General features: G+C 52.4%; 1 protein-coding gene and 1 long non-coding RNA gene across 4 annotated transcripts in view; one reads left to right on the top strand and one right to left on the bottom strand.

Annotated features, from left to right (window-relative positions):
* map7d1a (MAP7 domain containing 1a) overlaps nt 1–20,476 on the top strand; it is a 260,340-nt gene that overhangs the window by 45,307 nt on the left and 194,557 nt on the right. The window lies entirely within an intron of this gene.
* On the bottom strand, nt 660–20,377 carry LOC122563747 (uncharacterized). The gene is made up of 3 exons (XR_006315708.2): nt 20,138–20,377; nt 3,645–3,701; nt 660–1,942 (listed from the first exon to the last, which is right to left on the bottom strand). It is a non-coding gene; the product is annotated as an uncharacterized LOC122563747 (long non-coding RNA).

Raw genomic sequence — 20,476 nt, 5'->3', positions numbered from 1 at the left:
CAATGATGTATGTATTCATCTCTTTGTAATGATGTTGAGAAATCAGGTTTAATTCTCATTAATTGACCTGGTGAACATGAGTTGTGTTCTTTTGTAGGACAATTTCCAGCACCTCTAACACCAGAGAACCGCACCCACTTTAAACCCAAAGCACAATCACAGTACCTTATTATAGGGATCATTTACAGTGCCTCTCTATTACAGAACCTCTTTTAGACACTGTTCCTTGTATCGGTGGTTTGTACTGAGAGGGTAGATTTGTTACATGAAGTAATAGTGAAATGAACATATTGGAGTTTCCCAAAGTATTTTACAACTAATAATTTGTTCTTTGAGGTGTTATCGCTGCAGTAATAGAGGAAACATCGACCATATTCAATGCAGCTGATTGCAGAGATCATGCTCACGGTCCACTAAGCATTTTCATATCTGGTTGAATTGCCAGTTAAGTACTGTTAACTGTTCAACTGAAGAGCAATGTGACCCAATGATACAACTTATCACTGTCTCCAGGGTTACAATGAAATAGTGACTGACCAGTGGGATTACATGTGGTTGCCAGCCATCATTTGTGCTGCAATTGTTTCATTGTCTTTCAGAATGCTGAGTCCCTCAATGAAACATTGAAATAACTACAGACAAACCAGAACATGTTAATTTCTGCTTTATTAGAACAGTCACTACTATACTCTCTGCTGGTTCTTCTGACAGCTCCATCTACTGGCATTGGTCTGTATGGCAGCTACAAGTGAACACAGCATACAGGTCGCTGATTAATTATAATACAACACTATATTCCTCGAGGAGAAAGTGAGGTCTGCAGATGCTGGAGATCAAAGTTGAAACTTTATTGCTGGAACAGCACATCCTGCCTGACCTGCTGTGCTGTTCCAGCAATAAAGTTTCAACTATATTCCTCCCCTTCTTTGTAAACGAGGGATATAATATGTTCCAATAATTTATCAGCAAAGCATGAATGGTAAATTTAGGCATAATTTGACCATTCTAATTTTTGCATATGCTAACTCTTGTACAATGTATCTGGTTATACACAATTGGATGAAAGATTTGTTCATCACCTTAAAGAGTGCACCATCACATTGTCACTTAGTTATGGTCAACATTTTCTCTCAAGAATGGGATTTTGTTGAACATCAGGTGTGATGTTATTTTACTCAAGTTCTTCATCTAAGGTGTAATTATCTTCATTTGTGATGCCAGTATTAGAATCAGATCAAATCTTTATGATTGGTATTTTCAGTGCTTTAAAGAATGATGTGTTGTAATGATTTGTGAGCCCTGACTGGCAATGATGATTGAAAAGAGGTGTCACATTGTGAAGAAATTAAAGCAGCTTTCATTTCAATGCCTTGCTGTCAGCTGTAGCTGTATGTATTACTTTTATCGAATATCATTCTCTTGACTTCTCTATGAGCTCTTTGCCAATAAGATGTGATTTAATTTGACGAGTGAAATCCAAATGGTTCATAAAGTGTACTGAACTAGTTGCTGAACGGGGGCCCATTGTCACTCCTCACTGTTTGAGGGTCTCCACACTAAACAAACATCTGGTCAAACTTTGCGCTGATGGCTTTCATTGAAGTAAATGTACCGATTTGTACAACTGGTAATCTTCATCAGTGCTCAGTGACAACCACCCTCTATCAAAGTAACAAGAACAACGATTAATGGTCTGCCAGATTTTTCAGACGTCACTTGGCAATGGTAAACATTGATTGATTTTGTTCAAACGTCAACTCTGTTTCTCTCTCTGCAGATGGTGCCAGACCTGCTGAGTTTCTCCAGTATTTTCTCCTTTTTATTACTGATGAATTTTCGCTGTACCATGGTGGACAATTCCTGGCAATTATACCGTTTCCTTGAAGCAGTGTTTGGCTTTGACCTTTCAGTGCTATGTCGAGAACACTTTCCCTCGTTGATTCTGGAAAATATAATTGTGTAAAGCCAAATCAGAAGTGGCTGTGAGGTGATGAGCTCAGTTTGAACATCATGAAGACACTGTGACATGGTTCCACATACGGGGGAGGGGCACCAGGTAAATTCGCCCCTGGGAATCCTCAAAGTGCCTAGGGGACTTCAATCAGAAGGGCAACCAATCAGAAAAAAGTCACCCCCAGAAGTTGAAATGACACCAATTCTGAGGAGGTGCTCCTCCAATCACAGCCTGGTTTGCTCTTGTATTTGTTGCTGATAGGCTCATAAAGCTGGAGTGAAGCAGCCTGTGATTTGAGCAGCATAGAGGAGGCTGGGTGGTAGATGAAATAACCAACAGAGGCTAGGATCCCATCATCAAGTCACCCTTTACTTACACGTGCGCAGTACTTGACACTGAGCCAGCTCCCTCAGAGCCAGCTCTCAGAGAGAACAGAACCCCTGACACTTCTGTTGTGTATCTGTCAGCCAGGGCTCCCTGATTGGACCAGACTGACATTCCGAATCAGGGAAGAGAGTCCAACAAGACAGAGGTAGTGAGGCTGAGAGAAGAGAGTCTAACAAGACAGAGGTAGTGAGGCTGAGAGAAGAGAGTCCAACAAGACAGAGGTAGTGAGGCTGAGGGAAGAGAGTCCAACAAGACAGAGGTAGTGAGGCTGGGGGAAGAGAGTCCAACAAGACAGAGATAGTGAGGCTGAGGGAAGAGAGTCCAACAAGACAGAGGTAGTGAGGCTGAGAGAAGAGAGTCCAACAAGACAGAGATAGTGAGGCTGAGGGAAGAGAGTCCAACAAGACAGAGGTAGTGAGGCTGAGAGAAGAGAGTCTAACAAGACAGAGGTAGTGAGGCTGAGGGAAGAGAGTCCAACAAGACAGAGGTAGTGAGGCTGGGGGAAGAGAGTCCAACAAGACAGAGGTAGTGAGGCTGAGGGAAGAGAGTCCAACAAGACAGAGGTAGTGAGGCTGGGGGAAGAGAGTCCAACAAGACAGAGATAGTGAGGCTGAGAGAAGAGAGTCCAACAAGACAGAGATAGTGAGGCTGAGGGAAGAGAGTCCAACAAGACAGAGGTAGTGAGGCTGAGGGAAGAGAGTCCAACAAGACAGAGATAGTGAGGCTGAGGGAAGAGAGTCCAACAAGACAGAGGTAGTGAGGCTGAGAGAAGAGAGTCCAACAAGACAGAGATAGTGAGGCTGAGGGAAGAGAGTCCAACAAGACAGAGGTAGTGAGGCTGAGAGAAGAGAGTCCAACAAGACAGAGATAGTGAGGCTGAGGGAAGAGAGTCCAACAAGACAGAGGTAGTGAGGCTGAGAGAAGAGAGTCCAACAAGACAGAGGTAGTGAGGCTGGGGCAGGTGGTACTGGAGACCTCAATGGGAGGGGATGAAAATGTAGAGGTAGCTAGGCTGCTGGGTCAGGGTGGAGCAACAAGGCTGCTGGGTCAGAGGGAATAAATCCAGGAGTCTGGGAGGAAGAGCAATGTCACAAGGGAGAGCGGAGGGAGGGACTGAAACAGAGAATGACAGATTGCAAAAGGGGAGAGAGCCTGCAAAGAAGTAGAGGTAGTGACAAAAAGAGAAAGGGGCTGCTGCCAGTGGAGGTGGAAATGAAACGTGAGTGAGGAGCTGCTCAGGGGGGAGAGCAGTGATCAATCTTTCAACAGTGTGATACCCACCTGGGAACTAGGTCATGCATACCTTGTAGATGAACGTGGAATCTCTCGCTTATAACTGTGAAACTCAGAAGGTACGATGCTGAAAAAAATAAAATATACGATATTGGAATGAACAAGGTATAAACTGGGCAATTCAATACTGAAAATTTTATTTCATAAAGATTTGCATTCATATACTATCACATCAGAAAGCTCCTCAGGCAATGTAAATTAGTTAAGTTGTAGTGACTGTGTTAGAAAGATGCAAGTATTTCGCAGTGACCTTATCAGTTTAAAGGTGCGTTTCTGACTTTTTTTTATGAACAAGTGCATGAGCTATGTTTTAAAAGATTTGTTGCTAACTCATGTTTATTGTCTTGTATTAATTTAAATAGTACTGTGGTGTCCAGGTAAACAGTGCTTTCTTTGGGTGCAATGACTGTAAGTTTAATGGAATGGCAATGATTATTGAGGATATTGTTGAATGTTAATCCTGCTAACCTGTGCGGCTCAACCATCTAATACATCAACACAAATACATCATGTTACAGGATGAATGCATCAACTTATAAAGGGGTTAATGAGAACGCAATGCCTTAAAACCAAAAGCTGGTCGTAGGGACTATTCAGGAGGACAGCTCTGAATGTTTATTTTGATCCATGCCTGACAGTGGCTTCATTTACAGAGGCTTTTCCCATTACCTCTGCTCAGTTTTGTGATTCCATAGCTGTCATCCAGAGATTTAGCAAGACCTGCACATTCCCTCTCCCTCCCCTCTTGCGCACCAGCCCCCTCCCTCTCCCCCCACACTCTCCCTCTCGGTCCCCCTCCCCGTGCCCACCCTTCACACTCCCTCTACCTCCCCCTAACCCGCGCCCTCCCTCTCCCTTCCCCCGCGCCCTCCCTCCACCTACCCCCGCACGCTCCCTCTCCTTTCCCCCCACACTCCCTCACCCACCCCGTGCCTTCCCTCTCTCTCCCCTGCTGCATCCCTCTCCCTTCCCCGCATGCTCCTCTCTCTCCCTCTCTATCCCTGTATGCTCCCTCTCTCCCCCCGCATGCTCCCTCTCCCTCCCCCGGCACGCTCCCTTTCACTCCCCCTGACATGCCCCCTCTCTCTGCCCCCGCATGCTCCCTCCCCCAGCACGCTCCCTTTCACTCCCCCCTGCATGCTCCCTTCCTCTCTCCCCGACATGCTCCCTCCCTCTCTACCCTGCATGCTCCCTCTCTCTCCCCTAGCACGCTCCTTCTCTCCCCCGGCACGCTCCCTCTCTTTCCCCCCACACGCTCTCTTTCCCCCCTGCACACACCCTCCCTCTCCCCCCGCATGCTCCCTCCCTCTCCCCCTGCACACTCCCTCTCTCTACCCCCTGCATGCTCTCCCTCTCTCCCCCCTGCACGCTCCTTGTCTCTCCCCCCTGCATGCTCCCTCTTTCCCCCCCACATGCTCCCTCTCTCTCCCCCCCGCACGCTCCCTTTCTATCTTCCCCTGCATACTCCCTCTCTCTCCCCCCGCACGCTCCCTCTCTCCCTGCATGCTCCCTCTCTCCCTGCACGCTCCCTCTCTCTCCCCCTTGTCTACTCCCTCTCTCTCCCCCTGCATACTCCCTCTCTCCCCCCGCACGCTCCCTCTCTCCCCCCTGCACGCTCCCTCTCTCTCCCCTCGCAAGCTCCCTCTCTCTCCCCCCGCACGCTCCCTCTCTCTCCCCCCTGCACGCTCTCTCTCTCCCCCCTGCACGCTCCCTCTCTCTCCCCCCTGCACGCTCCCTCTCTCTCCCCTCGCACGCTCCCTCTCTCTCCCCCGCACGCTCCTTGTCTCTCCCCCCACATGCTCCCTCTCTCTCCCCTAGCACGCTCCTTCTCTCCCCCCGCATGCTCCCTCTCTCTACCCACTGCACGCTCCGCCTCTCTCCCCCTTGTCTGCTCCCTCTTTCTCCCCCCCGCACACTCCCTCTCTCTCTTCCCCTGCATACTCCCTCTCTCCCCCCGCACGCTCCCTCTCTCTCCCCCCTGCACGCTCCCTCTCTCACCCCCCTGCAAGCTCCCTGTCTCTCCCCCCCGCATGGTCCCTCCCTCTCTCCCCCTGCACGCTCCTTCTCTCTCCCCCCGCACGTTCCCTCTCTCTCCCCCCGCACGCTCCCTGTCTCTCCCCCCCCGCATGCTCCTTCTCTCTCCCCCACTCGTTACCTCTCTCTCCCCCCGCACGTTCCCCCTCTCCCCCCTGCATGCTCCCTCTCTCTCCCCCCCGCACGCTCCCTGCCTCTCCCCCCTGCACGCTCCCTGCCTCTGCCCCCTGCATGCTCCCTCTCTCTCCACCCGCATGCTCTCTCTCCCCCCTGCACGCTCCCTGTCTCTCCCCCCTGCACGCTCCCTGTCTCTCCCCCCTGCATACTCCCTGTCTCTCCCCCCGCATGCTCTCTCTCTCCCCCCGCCCGCGCTCTCTCTCTCCCCCCGCCCGCTCCCTCTCTCTCCCCCCGCCCGCTCCTTCTCTCACCCCCCTGCAAGCTCCCTGTCTCTCCCCCCCGCATGGTCCCTCCCTCTCTCCCCCTGCACGTTCCCTCTCTCTCCCCCCCGCACGCTCCCTGTCTCTCCCCCCCCGCATGCTCCTTCTCTCTCCCCCACTCGTTACCTCTCTCTCCCCCCGCACGTTCCCCCTCTCCCCCCTGCATGCTCCCTCTCTCTCCACCCGCATGCTCTCTCTCTCTCCCCCCTGCATGCTCTCTCTCCCCCCTGCACGCTCCCTGTCTCTCCCCCCTGCACGCTCCCTGTCTCTCCCCGCTGCATAATCCCTGTCTCTCCCCCCTGCATGCTCTCTCTCTCCCCCCGCCCGCGCTCTCTCTCTCCCCCCGCCCGCTCCCTCTCTCTCCCCCCGACCGCTCCCTCTCTCTCCCCCCGCCCGCTCCCTCTCTCTCCCACCGCCCACTCCCTCTCTCCCCCCGCCCACTCCCTCTCTCCCCCCGCCCACTCCCTCTCTCTCCCCCCGCCCACACCCTCTCTCTCCCCCGCCCACTCCTTCTCTCTCCCCCGCCCACTCCCTCTCTCTCCCCCCGCCCACTCCCTCTCTCTCCCCCGCCCACTCCCTCTCTCTCCCCTGCCCACTCCTTCTCTCCCTGCCCACTCCTTCTCTCTCCCCCGCCCACTCCCTCTCTCTCCCCCGCCCACTCCCTCTCTCTCCCCTGACCACTCCCTCTCTCGCCCCCACCCAATCCCTCTCTCTCCCCCCGCATGCTCCCTCTCTCTACCCCCCGCACGCTCCGCCTCTCTCCCCCTTGTCTGCTCCCTCTCTCTCCCCCCCGCACGCTCCCTCTCTCTCTTCCCCTGCATACTCCCTCTCTCTCCCCCCTGCACGCTCCCTCTCTCTCCCCCCTGCAAGCTCCCTGTCTCCCCCCCGCACGGTCCCTCCCTCTCTCCCCCTGCACGCTCCTTCTCTCTCCCCCCGCACGTTCCCTCTCTCTCCCCCCCGCACGCTCCCTGTCTCTCCCCCCCCGCATGCTCCTTCTCTCTCCCCCACTCGTTACCTCTCTCTCCCCCCGCACGTTCCCTCTCTCCCCCCTGCATGCTCCCTCTCTCTCCCCCCTGCACGCTCCCTGTCTCTCCCCCCTGCCCGCTCCCTGTCTCTCCCCCCTGCACGCTCCCTGTCTCTCCCCCCTGCATACTCCCTGTCTCTCCCCCTGCCCGCTCCCTCTCTCTCCCCCGCCCACTCTCTCTCTCTCTCCCCCCGCCCACACCCTCTCTCTCCCCGCCCACTCCCTCTCTCTCCCCCCGCCCACTCCTTCTCTCTCCCCCGCCCACTCCCTCTCTCTCCCCCGCCCACTCCTTCTCTCTCCCCGCCCACTCCTTCTCTCTCCCCGCCCACTCCTCTCTCCCCGCCCACTCCCTCTCTCTACCCCCGCCCACTCCTTCTCTCTCCCCCGCCCACTCCCTCTCTCCCCCGCCCAATCCCTCTCTCCCCCCCCGCCCACTCCCTCTCTCTCCCCCGCCCACTCCCTCTCTCTCCCCCGCCCACTCCTTCTCTCTCCCCCGCCCACTCCCTCTCTCCCCCGCCCACTCCCTCTCTCCCCCGCCCACTCCCTCTCTCTCCCCCGCCCACTCCTTCTCTCTCCCCCGCCCACTCTCTCTCTCCCCCGCCCACTCCCTCTCTCTCCCCGCACACTCCCTCTCTCTCCCCCCGCACACTCCCTGCCTCTTCCCCCCTGCCTGCTCCTTCTCTCTCCCCTGCCCGCTCCATCTCTCTCCAGGCCCCACCTTGACTCGGTGGTTGGCAGGTGCTGTGCAAAGCAGGGATTCCCAGGTTCCTGTTATATGCAAATAAATACCCATTGATTTTTGAACTCTTTACAACTCTTTAAATGCAATCCTTTCATCATATTTTGGTTTAACCATTATTATAATTTTGATTAGTGTCTGTGAATTCTCATTAATTTGAAACATTCCCCTTGCGTCCGAGTGTTTGAAATCGCCTTGTTTACTTGTGTTTGTATTAATGCTCTCTCCTGCGTTGTTGGAATACCTTCAGTTGAATCCTGATTTTAAACATGCTGCAGATAAAAACATGGTATTAGTAAAAACGATCGCAATATCGTTTCAAAAGCTCAGCTGGATGACTGTGAAGGAATCCTGCTGTCCTTACTGTGTCTGGCCTGTATGTAGGATGTATCTATGTCCATTCATTGTTCAGATTTCATGAGGCCTAGCTTGGGAATATTGTACAATGACAGGGAAGAAATTCCTGCACATATCAGCCCTGGCAGTACGCTCACATTGTGAGGATTAGTGTTCAATAACAAGGTCTCCTCTGGCTGACAAATATGTGGCCTTTAGGCTCACACAATAAGGAACATGAGCATCGTACCAGCTCCCTCAGACTGTGGTACATGATGGGGAAGAGAAAAACTTCCGAAACAGTCCCACCGACAACACCAGGGCTTAAACATCAACCCAAGCGGCTCGATTCCTGATAGCAACCTGCAGGATCATTTGTAGGAGGACAAGGTAGAAGCGCAATTAGCTGATAAACTCAGCACTACCTCTGGGCTTCATTCGGACAAATCAGACAAGTGGCTGTGCTGGCAAGATCTGAACCAGTAGCTAATCACTTCAGCACCGCAGGGGAATAAACCCAGCTGGACGTATCTTTACTTTCACAGGAATGTGAGACATATGCAACCTCCATCTCCCATCCTCTCCCCTCCCTTCATACAAACGGACCAGGAAGACCAATCACAAAGCTGCACAAGGTCCATATGAAACATTGCATCCCTGTGTTTCAGATTTACTACCAGTTCACCTATCTTGGCCACTTCCTCCCTGCTGGCAGCCCTCCAAGATCTCTGTATTTACCCCAATTTCCTCACGGTGTGTTCAGATGCCTAAACCCCAAACTCAGGAACTGTCCCTCACCCCCACAACCTCTTTCTTTCTCCACCTCGCTCCCCTTCATTAGGACGTTCTCGAAAACCTCCCTCGTTCATGAAGCTTTTGGTCAGCTGTCGCCATGACTCCACTGTTGGCTCAGTGGCAGACTTGGTTAGATAACTATGAAGCTACATTACCTTAATGGTGCTATATAAATGCAGTCCACCACTTCTCTTGTCATTATCAGGGCAATTCATGAGTGATGTGTCTGTTCAGCTGGCATGGTATCAAGGATATTCCAGGTGTGGCTCCTTACATCATTGTTTCACACAGCCCCAATGGCACTGAGGCACTACATCAGATTTCATTACAACACCCTGATGCATTGTCTTTATACAGAACACTCTCACACTGTATATCACACTGATACAGGACACTGTAACTCACACTGACACAGGACACTGTATATCACACTGACACAGGACACAATATATCACACGGACACTGGATCTAACTGTATATCACACTGACACAGGACACTGTATATCACACTGGCATAGAACATGTATGTAAATGTATATCACACTGACACAGGACACTGTATATCACACTGACAGAGGACACTGTATCTAACTGTATATCACACTGATACAGGACACTGTGTCTCACTATACTTTTTGTCATTTACATAAATGATTTGGATGCGAGCATAAGAGGTACAATTAGTAAGTTTGCAGATGACACCAAAATTGGAGGTGTAGTGGACAGCGAAGAAGGTTACCTCAGATTACAACAGGATCTGGACCATATAGGCCAATGGGCTGAGAAGTGGCAGATGGAGTTTAATTCAGATAAATGCGAGGTGCTGCATTTTGGGAAAGCAAATCTTAGCAGGACTTATACACTTAATGGTAAGGTCCTAGGGAGTGTTGCTGAACAAAGAGACCTTGGAGTGCAGGTTCATAGCTCCTTGAAAGTGGAGTCGCAGGTAGATAGGATAGTGAAGAAGGTGTTTGGTATGCTTTCCTTTATTGGTCAGAGTATTGAGTACAGGAGTTGGGAGGTCATGTTTCGGATGTACAGGACATTGGTTAGGCCACTGTTGGAATATTGTGTGCAATTCTGGTCTCCTTCCTATCGGAAAGATGTTGTGAAACTTGAAAGGGTTCAGAAAAGATTTACAAGGATGTTGCCAGGGTTGGAGGATCTGAGCTATAGGGAGAGGCTGAACAGGCTGGGGCTGTTTTCCCTGGAGCGTCGGAGGCTGAGGGGTGACCTTATAGAGGTTTACAAAATTATGAGGGACATGGATAGGATAAATAGACAAAATCTTTTTCCTGGGGTCGGGGAGTCCAGAACTAGAGGGCATAGGTTTAGGGTGAGAGGGGAAAGATATAAAAGAGACCTAAGGGGCAATCTTTTCACACAGAGGGTGGTACGTGTATGGAATGAGCTGCTAGAGGAAGTGGTGGAGGCTGGTACAATTGCAACATTTAAGAGGCATTTGGATGGGTATAGGAATAGAAAGGGTTTGACGGGATATGGGCTGGGTGCTGGCAGGTGGGATAGATCGGGTTGGGATATCTGGTCGGCATGGACGGGTTGGACTGAAGGGTCTGTTTCCATGCTGTACATCTCTATGACTCTATATATCACACTGACACAGGAAACTGTGTCCAACTGTATATCACACTGACACAGGAAACTGTGTCCAACTGTATATCACACTGACACAGGAAACTGTGTCCAACTGTATATCACACTGACACAGGAAACTGTGTCCAACTGTATATCACACTCACACAGGACATTGAATATAACTGTATATCACACTCACACAGGGCACTGTATCTAACTGTATATCACACTCACAGGGGACACTATATCTAACTGTATATCACACTGACACAGGACATTGAATATAACTGTAAATCACACCCATACAGGCCACTGTGTTTGACTATATATCACACTCACACAGACACAGGATACTGTATCTAGCTGTATATCACACTCACACAAGACACTGTGTCTCACTGTATATCACACTGACACAGGCCACTGTCTTACTGTATTTCACACTCACACAGGACACTGTGTCTAACTGTATATCACACTGACATAGGACACTGTATCTAACTGTATTTCAGACTCATACAGGACACTGTGTCTAACTGTATATCACACTCACAGAGGATACCGTGTCTCAGTGTATATCACACTCGCAGAGGACACTGTATCTAACTGTATTTCACACACAGGACACTGTGTCTAACTGTATATCACTCTGACATAGGACACTGTATCTCACTGTATATCACACTGACGCAGGACACTGTGTCTCACTGTATATCACACTCGCAGATGACACTGTATCTAACTGTATTTCACACTCACACAGGACACTGTGTCTAACTGTATATCACACTCGCAGAGGACACTGTAACTGTATTTCACACTCACTCAGGACACTGTCTAATTGTATATCACACTGACACAGGACACTATCCAACTGTATATCACACTCACACAGGGCAGTGCATCTAATTGTATATCACACTGATACAGGATACTGTATCTAACTGTATCTCACACTCATACAGGCCACTGTGTTTTACTGTATATCACACTCACACAGACACAGGACACTGTATCTAGCTGTATATCACACTTGCAGAGGACACTGTATCTAACTGTATTTCACACTCACACAGGGCACTGTGTCTAACTGTATATCATGCTGACGCAGGACACCGTATCTCACTGTATATCACACTGACGCAGGACACTGTTTCAGTGTATATCACACTCACAGAGGACACTGTGTCTCAGTGTATATCACACTCGCAGAGGACACTGTATCTAACTGCATTTCACACCCACACAGGACACTGTGTCTAACTGTAAATCACACTGACATAGGACACTATCCAATTATATATCACACTCACACAGGGCAGTGCATCTAATTTATTATCACACTGATACAGGACACTGTATCTAACTGTATACAGGACACTGTGTCTAATTGTATATCACACTGACATAGGACACTGTATCTAACTGTATATCACGTACTGGGCAGTGTATCTAACTGTACATCATACTCACACAGGACACTGAATAAACCTGTATATCACACACACAGGACACTGCATCCAACGTATACTACACTCACAGTGGACACTGTATCTCACTGTATATCACACTCATACAGGACACTGTATCTAACTGTATCTCACACTCACACTGGACACTAACTGTATATCACACTCACAGGGCATTGTGTCTCACTTATATTACACTGGCACAGGACACTGTTTCTCACTGTATATCACATTGATACAGGACACTGTATCTAACTGTATCTCACACACACAGGGCACTGTGTCTAATTGTATATCACACTGACAATGGACACTGTATCTAACTGTATATCACATACAGGGCAGTGTATCTAACTATATATCATACTGACACAGGACACTGAATAAAACTGTATATCACACACATAGGACACTGCATCCAACTGTGTACTACACTCACAGAGGGCGCTGTATCTAACAGTATATCACACTGACACAGGGCACTGTATCTAAATGTATTTCACATTCATACAGGACACTATCTAACTCTATATCACACTGAAGCAGGACACTGTGTCTCACTGTATAATCACACTATTTTACTCAAGTTCTTCATCTATGATGTAATTAGCTTGCACATGGTTAGTAAATTTGCATGTCACCAAAATAAGTGAGGCAGTGGACAGTGAAGGAAACTGCCCCACAGTACAAGAGCTTGATCAGATAGGGCAATGATTCAAGGAGTGGCTGATGGAATTTCATTTCGATGAATGTGAAGTGTTGCATTTTGGTCAAGCAAGCCAGGCCAGGACTTAGACAAGCAGTCGGAGCAAATTACTGCGGATGCTGGAATCCAAACTGGAAACAACAAATGCTGGAGATCCCAGCGGGTCAGACAGCATCCAAGGAGAATGAGCAGACTAATATTTCGAGCCAAGCTAGCTGACTCTTCTGAATTAATGGTAGGGTCCTGGGGGTGTTGCCGAACGACGATACCAAGGAGTGGAGGTACACGGTTCCGTGAAAATGAAGTTGCGGGTTGGCAGGGTGGTGAAGGCGGCATTTGGCACACTTGCCTTCATTGGTGAGAACACTGAGTATGGGACTTCGGATGTCATGTTTTTTTTTGTGAGACACAGTGAACGACACAAGGTGTACGAATCTTTCTTCGATTTCCATCACCAGGAAGATAGGAAAACACCCGAGTGGCCAGTGACAAGCACTGCCTTCACAAAAGGCAATGCAGTGTGATCAAACAGTGAAGGGGAGGGCAGGGATTAAATCAAAATAGAATTGGAGGGGGAAATACCACTCCCTGCGGCGCCCACCTCTCCCTGAATAACTCCAGGCTGTTGGTGGAGACCACATGCCCCTTCTCCAGGGATACCCGGGCTCTAACATAACCGTGGAAGAGGGGCAGGCAGTCGGCCCTAACGACCCCCTCCACGGCCCGCTGCCTGGACCAGTTGATGGCCAGTTTGGCCAGGCCCAGGAGCAGACCCACGAGGAGGTCTTCAGACCTGCCCTCCCTCCTCCGTACCGGGTGCCCGAAGATCAGGAGCGTGGGACTGAAGTGCAACCAAAAGCAGAGGAGGAGGTTTTTCAGAAAATCAAAAAGGGAGTGCAAACACCCACACCCAATATACACGTGGTCCACGGACTCCACAGTGCCACAGAACAAGCAGTTGGGCTGGGAGTCCGTGAACCACCGCAATCTGCGGTTGCAGGGGACTGCTGCGTGCAGCACCCTCCACCCCAGATCCCCGAGAGAAAGGGGGAGGACTCCCGCGTAGAGAGCCCTCCACTGGGGATCCCCACCGCCCGGTGGCAAATGGGCACGCCAAGGCGTGTCCGGACGGTGGATGAGGGAGAAGAGGTGGACGGTGTGCAGCAGCAGTCTATACAGGGCCCTCCTTTTTACATCCTTAAAAAAAAGGGACAAAATTAAAATTCCGGAGGCAGCTCAGGTTGTGGGGCACAGGCTCCCGCGGGAAGTACGGGACCTTGGGGCCAATGTGAAATTCCGTCCGGGCTGGGGTGAGTGCGGACGGGATCCCACCGCACACCTGAGCATCCTCCAACTGGTGCACTACGTCGGGTCCGAGCACCGCCGTTTTAAGGCGTCGGATGGCGGTGGCCACGTACTGGACGTCTACCGCTGCCCTGCCTGCTATGTCCTGCGGCAGCGTCCAGCCCAGGCCCCTGGCACCCAGCACGTCCCCGACCCTGGTCACCCTCGCCGCCACGGCCCTCCCCTCCGACAGCCACTCGAACCCGCGAGTACGGAGGTGCGGATTCCTGAGCAACAGCTCCCTGATGACAGCCGCTACTCCAGCCGGAGGGTAGGCGCGACGCGATTCGACCATGTTCCAGACAGTGATCAGGTCCTGGTAAAAGACAGGCAGCGTCTTGAGGGCGACCTCCAAACCGTCACGGTCGACGAACAGGAGCTGCATGTCGTAGTTGAGGTTACGCACCTGGTGGAAAAAATCCGTCGCCAGGGCGCACCACCTAGGAGGAGGCTCGACGTAAAGGTATCGCTGCAAGGTCTGAAGGCGGAACGTCGCGACCTGGGTGCGGACGCACACCAGCGACTGACCGCCCTCCTCAATAGGGAGACTCCGAACCTGCGCAGCGACCCAGTGCATCTTTTTGTCCCAGAAGAAGTCGACCAACATTCTCTGGATGTCAGCGACAAAGCCAGGAGGAGGGACCAAAGTGACCAGCCGGTACCACAGCATGGCGGCCACCAGCTGGTTTATGACCAGCACTCGGCTCCTGTAAGATAGCACTTGGAGCAGTCCTGTCCAGCGGCCGAGGCAAGCCGAGACTTTGGCCTCCAGATCCTGCCAGTTGGCCGGCCAGGATTCCTCAGCCGGGCTGAGGTAGACCCCCAGGTAGAGGAGATGGGTGGTACTCCAGCTGAACCCCCGTAACTCCTCCGGCAGAGAGTCCACCCGCCACGGGCCGACCAGTAGTCCGGAACATTTGACCCAGTTGATCCTGGCGGAAGACGCTGCCGAGTACACGGCCTGGCACTCGCGCATCCTCCACAGGTCAGCCGGGTCGGTGAAAGTGAGGAGCACTTCGTCGGCGTAGGCCGAGAGGACCACCCCCGTGCCCGCGCCGCGCAGAACCAGCCCCGACAACCTCCTCCGCAAGAGGCGCAGGAAAGGCTCCACGCACAGGGAATACAGCTGGCCGGACAGGGGGCAGCCTTGACGTACTCCTCTCCCGAAGCGAAGGGGCGCCGTCAGGGACCCGTTAACTTTAACCAGACACTCTGCGGCGGCGTACAAAAGTCGGATCCGGGCGACGAACCGTGTCCCGAACCCGAATGCCCGCAGAGTCCCGAGCAGGTACTCGTGATCGACCCTGTCGAACGCCTTCCCCTGGTCGAGAGACAGGAAGGCGCTCGGCAGACCAGCCCGTCGACAGAAATGGATCAGGTCCCGGACCAGGTGGACGTTGTCGTGTATCCTCCGGCCCGGGACTGATGAGATGTTTTAGCTGTACAGGACATTAGTGGGGCCATGATTAGAATGATTTGGAGATGCCGGTGTTGGACTAGGTGGGGTGGGGTGGGGTGGGGGGGGCATCTTTAGAACTCTGTCTACAATTCTATAGGAAAGATGTTGTTCAACTTGAGAGGTTGCACAAAAGATTTACAAGGATGTTGCTGGGACTGGATACTTTGAGCTGTAGGGAGAGATTGAATAGGCTGGGAGTTTTTTCCCTGGAGGGTTGGAGGCTGAGGGGTGACCTTGGAGAGGTTTATAACATCATGAGGGGCATGGATAGGTCAAATCGACAAGGCTTTTTTTTTTACCGAGAGTGGGGAAGTCCAAAACTAGAGGGCATAGGTTTAAGGTGAGAGGGAAAAGATTTAAAAAGGACCTGAGGGGTAACTTTTCCATGCAGAGGGTGCTGCATGTATGGAGCCAGCTGTCAGAGGAGGGGGGTACACTTTAACATTTAAAAGGCATCTGATGGGTGTATGAATAGAGGGATATGGGCCAAATACTGGTAAATTAGACTTGATCAGATTGGGATGTCTGGTCAGTCAAGACCAACGGGAGGTCTGTTTCTGTGCTGAATAACTCTATGACTCTAATTCCGCTCCGTGTTTCACATACACTGACAGTATTTCATCCTGGAGAAAGTGAGGACTGCAGATGCTGGAGATCAGAGTCAACAGTGTGTTGCCGGAAAAGCACAGCCGGTCAGGCAGCATCTGAGGGGCAGGAGAATCGACGTTTTGGGCATAAGCCCTTCATCACGAATGAGGCTTGTGGGCCATGGGGCTGAGAATAAATGGGAGGGAGATGGGGTTGGGGTTGGGGTGAGGTAGCTGGGAAAGTGATAGGTGGTTGAAGGTGAGGGTGAAGTTGATAGGTCAGAGGGGGCAGGGTCTGGAGGGCAGCGCTAAGTTGGAGGCTTGGGACTGGGATAATGTGGGGGAAGGGAAATGAGGAAGCTATTGAAATCCACATTGAACCCCTGTGGTTGCAGAGTCCCTGGGTGGAATATGAGGCATTCCTCCTCCAGGCATCAGGTGGTAACGGTTGGGGGTGGAAGAGGCCCAGGACCTGCATATCCTTGATGGAGTGGGAAGGGGAGTTGAAGTGTTCAGCCACAGGGCGGTGGGGTTGGTGGGTGCGGCTGTCCCAGAGATGTTCTCTGAAACGATCTGCAAGAAGGCGTCCTGTCTCCCCGATATATAGGAGATCACACCGGGTGCAACGAATGCAGGAGATGACATTGGTAGAGATACAGGTGAATTTCTGACAGATGTGGAAGGATCCCTTGGGGCCTTGGACGAAGATGGGGAGTTCCTGGACTAAGGGAGACAGGATGATGTTGAGGTTGGAAGAGATGAGCTCGGTGGGTCAGGTGCAGGCTGAGACAATGGGTTGACAAGGGCAGTCAGGTTTGTGAACCTTAGGAAGTAGGTAGGATTGGGCAGTGCGGGGTTCACGGACAATGAGGTTGGACGCTGTGGGTGGGAGAACCCCAGAGGTGATGAGGCGTGGATTGTTTGGGAGATGATGGTTGGTGATGGGAGGTGAGATTGTGATCAAGGGGGCAGTAGGAGGAGGTGTCTGCGAATTGGTGCCTGGCTTCAGCAGGGTACAGGTCGGTGCGCCAAACTATTACTGCGCCCCCCCCCCCCCCCCCCCCCCCCTTGTCTGCGGGTTTGATGGTGAGGTTGGGGCTGGAGCAGAGAAGTGGATGGCTGTGTGTTGTGAGGACGGGAGGTTGGAGTGGGGGAGGGGTTGAGGTGGTCGATGTCATGGTGGCAGTTGGAAATAAAGGGGTCAAGGGCGGGTAACAGGCCAGCACAGAGTGTCCAGGTGGATGGGTGGACGGTGATGGCGGAGGTTGTTGGGTGGAGGGTGATGGGTAGGGTGGTTGGGTGGAGGGGGATGGCGGAGGTGGTTGGGTGGAGGGTGATGGTTGGGGTGGATGGGTGGAGGGTGATGATGGAGGTGGTTGGGTGGAGGGTGATGGTTGGGGTGGATGGGTGGACAATGATGGTGGAGGTGGTTGGGTGGAGGGCGATGGCAGGGGTAGTTGGGTGGAGGCGGATGGCGGGGATGGTTGGGTGGAGGGCGATGGTGGAGGAGGTTGGGTGGAGGGTGATGGTTGGGGTGGATGGGTGGAGGGTGATGGTGGAGGTGGTTGGGTGGAGGGTGATGGCGGAGGTGGTTGGGTGGAGGGTGATGGTGGAGGTGGTTGGGTGGGGGGTGATGGCGGGGGCGGTTGGGTGGAGGGTGATGGCGGAGGTGGTTGGGTGGTGGGCGATGGTGGAGGTGGTTGGGTGGGGGGTGATGGCGGGGGCTGTTGGGTGGAGGGTGATGGCGGAGGTGGTTGGGTGGAGGGTGATGGCGGAGGTGGTTGGGTGGAGGGTGATGGCGGGGGCGGTTGGGTGGTGGGCGATGGCGGAGGTGGTTGGGTGGAGGGTGATGGCGGAGGTGGTTGGGTGGAGGGTGATGGCGGGGGCGGTTGGGTGGACAGTGATGGCAGGGATGGTGTGATCGTCAGTGGCTGCGGCCATGGGGGGTATCAGGGTGAAGTGACATCAATGATTGCCTCTGCGTCTGGGTGTATCCAGACGCCAGGAGACGGTTCTGGAAGGTTTGAGGAAACCTGTTTCTGGAAGGAAGTATGTGAAAGTTTGTTTAACTTACGTTCTTTTATGTCCGATGTAGTAGAGAAATACCGTTTGTTGAGCGCATATATCCTCTTGAGGATGTAGTAATACGGAGGGCAGCTACAGGTCTGGGAAAGTGTGGCTCTGAGCTTTCACCCTCCCAGCTTATTTTTCCAAAGTCCAACAAACTTTTACTTTCATCAAAAACTATGAACAATGAACAGGATTATACAAAAATTAAGAGTACAAAGCATAATCGTGAGTACATAAATCTGTTTCTATGAATCAATATCAAATATGGAATGACATACAAATGGCAATTATGGGATGGCATGGTGGCTCTGTGGTTATCGCTGTTGCCTCATAGCACCCGGGTCCTAGGTTCGATTCCACTCTCGGGCAACTGTCCATGTGGAGTTTGCACGTTCTCCCTGTATCTGCCCCGGGTTTCCTCCGGTTCCCCCCCCCCCCCAATCCACAGATGTGCAGGTCAGGTGAATTGGCCGTGCTAAATTGTCAATAGTGCTGGGTGCGTTAGTCAGAGGGGAATGGTTTTGGGTGGGTTACTCTTTGGAGGGTTGGTGTGGACATGTTGGGTCCAAGGGCCTGTTTTCACACTTTAGGGAATCTAATCTAAAAATGCTTTCAGACAAGATCTTCGCAAAAAGAAAATGAAATACTTTGATGCCATAATAGAATGTGTTGAGTTCTAGAAAAAAAAATGGTAATTAGAAGTTCCTCCATGGCAGATCTAACCAATACATGCCAGCGAATTTGATATTCGGGAATCTAACTAATTAATTCCAACTATTGTCAAAACTAGTTGATGTAGAATGCTTAACAATAAACAGCATTTCTGGTGCATCCGGTGGGTATAACTGTTTCAGAAGGCATTCCCTTATTTTTTGGTTAGTTTCGTTTACCACAGATTTGTGTAAATGCAGAAGTGTGGACGCCGGGCTGAGCCTGGGATGCGGGAACATGGGCGGTGTCAAAACTCCGGGGAAGTGGCCTCGGGAATGAGGGTGTGGAGTGAGCCGAGCCCTACAGCGGCCGGAGAGGGGGGGGGGGAAGAGAGGGGAGGGGGGGGGGAGAGAGAGGAGGGGAGGGGGGAGAGGGGAGGGGAGAGGAGGAGGGAGAGGAGGGGGGGAGAGAGGAGGGGGGAGAGAGGATGAGGAGAGAGGATGGGGGGAGAGGATGGGGGAGAGAGGATGGGGGAGAGAGGATGGGGGAGAGAGGATGGGGGGAGAGGATGGGGGGGAGAGGATGGGGGGAGAGGATGGGGGGGGGAGAGGATGGGGGGAGAGGGGGGAGAGGGGAGAGAGGGGGGGAGAGAGGAGGGAGGGAGAGGAGAGAGAAAGGAGGGGGGGGAGAGGAGAGAGGGAGGGAGAGGAGAGAGGGGGAAGAGGGGGAGAGGGAGGGAGGGGGAGAGGAGAGAGGGGGAGGAGAGGGAAGAGGAGGGGGGAGAGGGAAGAGGAGGTGCGGAGATGAGAGAGAGGGAGGGGAGAGAGGGGAGAGAGGGGGGGAGAGGAGAGGCTGGGGGGGGAGAGAGGGGGGAGGGAGAGGGGAGAGAGAGGGGGCAGAGGAGAGAGGGGGAGAGGAGAGAGGGGGAGAGGAGAGAGAGGGGGAGGGGAGAGGGGGGGGAGAGGAGAGAGAGGAGGAGGGGAGAGGAGAGAGCGAGGGAGAGGGTAGATGAGAGAGAGAGAGGAGAGAGTGAGAGGGAGACAGTAGGAGAGGGGCTGTGAACAAGAGTCAGTCTGACTCTTCACTGTCTGTGTACCCAGGGTGATTCATCCAATATTTTTAAATTTCAAAAATATATCTTATTCATTAAAAAAACGCTTTGTATTTATATACACATTCTCAAACGCTGTTCCGTACAGTTACATATCAAAGAAACAAACAAAACATTGGAATTTGACTCTTAATCAAATACAAACCCTGTATTGACATGGATTTCAGGCACTGGGGAGGTCCCAGGCTCCGAAACGGAAATCCTTCCTCGCTGAGTCCAAAAGAATTTCACACCCAAACCCCCTGAAATGTGAGGCCAGGACCAGAATGACCCAATCACCCAGGGCTAGGGGGGGTGAGGAGAGGGTCTGGCTCACTCACAAGGCGGTGTGGGTGGGGGGGGAATCAGAGAGATGTCCCTCCCTACCCCCCTCCTCAGGGGCAGAGCTGCGGTATGCAGATGGACAGAGGAGGAGGGAGGGCTCACACAAATGCAGAGAGTGATTGATGAATGCTCCTGTCGTGCAGCCGCTGTCTGACTGGCT

This window comes from Chiloscyllium plagiosum, unplaced genomic scaffold, assembly GCF_037043375.1.
Source record: "Chiloscyllium plagiosum isolate Xiang-an unplaced genomic scaffold, Cpla_swu_hap1 HiC_scaffold_30, whole genome shotgun sequence".
Classification (NCBI taxonomy): Eukaryota; Metazoa; Chordata; class Chondrichthyes; order Orectolobiformes; family Hemiscylliidae; genus Chiloscyllium; species Chiloscyllium plagiosum.
The sequence above is the reverse complement of the archived record's forward strand: the minus strand, read 5'-3'. Positions and strand labels throughout refer to the sequence as shown.